This window comes from Saccopteryx bilineata, chromosome 1 (assembly GCF_036850765.1).
Source record: "Saccopteryx bilineata isolate mSacBil1 chromosome 1, mSacBil1_pri_phased_curated, whole genome shotgun sequence".
In the NCBI taxonomy this organism is placed as follows: domain Eukaryota; kingdom Metazoa; phylum Chordata; class Mammalia; order Chiroptera; family Emballonuridae; genus Saccopteryx; species Saccopteryx bilineata.
Window position 1 is genome coordinate 259,083,056 of NC_089490.1, and position 1,571 is coordinate 259,084,626.

General features: G+C 49.1%; 1 non-coding gene across 1 annotated transcript; it reads left to right on the forward strand.

Moving 5' to 3' along the window:
* The first annotated feature begins 1,191 nt into the window (after window positions 1-1,191).
* TRNAA-UGC (transfer RNA alanine (anticodon UGC)) lies at window positions 1,192-1,267 on the forward strand. Its single transcript has one exon. It is a non-coding gene; the product is annotated as a tRNA-Ala (tRNA).
* The last annotated feature ends 304 nt before the right edge of the window (window positions 1,268-1,571 follow it).

Below are 1,571 nucleotides of genomic sequence, written 5' to 3' on the forward strand. Positions count from 1 at the left end.
GTTCTTTTCTTTATCCTGCTGTCTGATAGATATAGCTAGTGTTCCAGTCACCATCATGGTCTGAGAAGGGTTGTACTCTAAGGCGTGGCAGAGAACTCTATGGAACAGAGCCACCATATTAGTCCTGGATTGTCTAGCTCCAGATCTTTTTTTTTTTTTTTTTTTTTTTTTTTTCTGAAGCTGGAAACAGGGAGAGACAGTCAGACAGACTCCCGCTTGCGCCCGACCGGGATCCACCCGGCACGCCCACCAGGGGCGATGCTCTGCCCACCAGGGGGCGATGCTCTGCCCATCCTGGGCGTCGCCATGTTGCGACCAGAGCCACTCTAGCGCCTGAGGCAGAGGCCACAGAGCCATCCCCAGCGCCCGGGCCATCTTTGCTCCAATGGAGCCTTGGCTGCGGGAGGGGAAGAGAGAGACAGAGAGGAAAGTGCGGCAGAGGGGTGGAGAAGCAAATGGGCGCTTCTCCTGTGTGCCCTGGCCGGGAATCGAACCCGGGTCCTCCGCACGCTAGGCCGACGCTCTACCGCTGAGCCAACCAGCCAGGGCTAGCTCCAGATCTTAACATGAGAGAGAAACTCACCTCCATCTCGTTTATGCCACAATTACTTGCAATGTCTGTTACTTGCAATGGGATTTGATCTTAACTATAGGTATTCTGATGTTCATTAGCACCAAGAGGTGGTTTTTGTTTGTATCTGCACTCAAATAATGAGTTTTTTAAGTACCTGGTAAGATCAAATGCTTGACAAATGTTTGACAAATGAATGAAAAGAGTAACCCCATTAGTAAAGAAAAAGCTCATTTTATTCACTCAATGCCAAAAATATCAAAATTAGGGTGACTTACTTTTAGGATGTGACTTGTTATGGGATATAGAGTCTGGGTTCAGAAGTGTACTCACCAACCGTTTGATTTCACTTTCTTGGAATCATTTTGCTCATCTGTGAAATGGGCCCCTTATCTCAAGGGGCTGGGAGTGGGGAGGGAGCAGGACAGGAGGAAAGCCCAGCAGGTGTGCCTTAACCTGTACAGCTCTGCTTCATCCAAGCAGTTCTGCATTTAGAAGTCTGTGTAAGATTTTGTGCCATAAAAGTTTCACTAAGGAAATGAGAATCTTAAAATTCACTGGACCAGATGATCTGTCAGATCCCTTCTGTTATAATATTTTATAATTAGAAAGACTCCCTAGCCCTGGCCGGTTGGCTCAGTGGTAGAGTGTCAGCCCTGCATGTTGAAGTTCCGGGTTCGATTCCCAGCCAGGGCACACAGGAGAAGTGCCCATCTGTTTCTCCACCCCTCCCCCTCTCCTTCCTCTCTGTCTCTCTCTTCCCCTCCTGCAGCCAAGACTCCATTGGAGCAAAGTTGGCCCAGGTGCTGAGGATGGCTCTATGGCCTCTGCCTCAGGTGCTAGAATGGCTCTGGTTGCAACAGAGCAATGCCTCGGATAGGCAAAGCATCTCCCCTGGTGGGTATGTCAGGTGGATCCTGGTCGGGTGCATGCAGGAGTCTGTCGTTCTGCCTCCCTGCTTCTCATATCAGAAAGAAAAAAGAAAAGAAAAGAAAAAGAA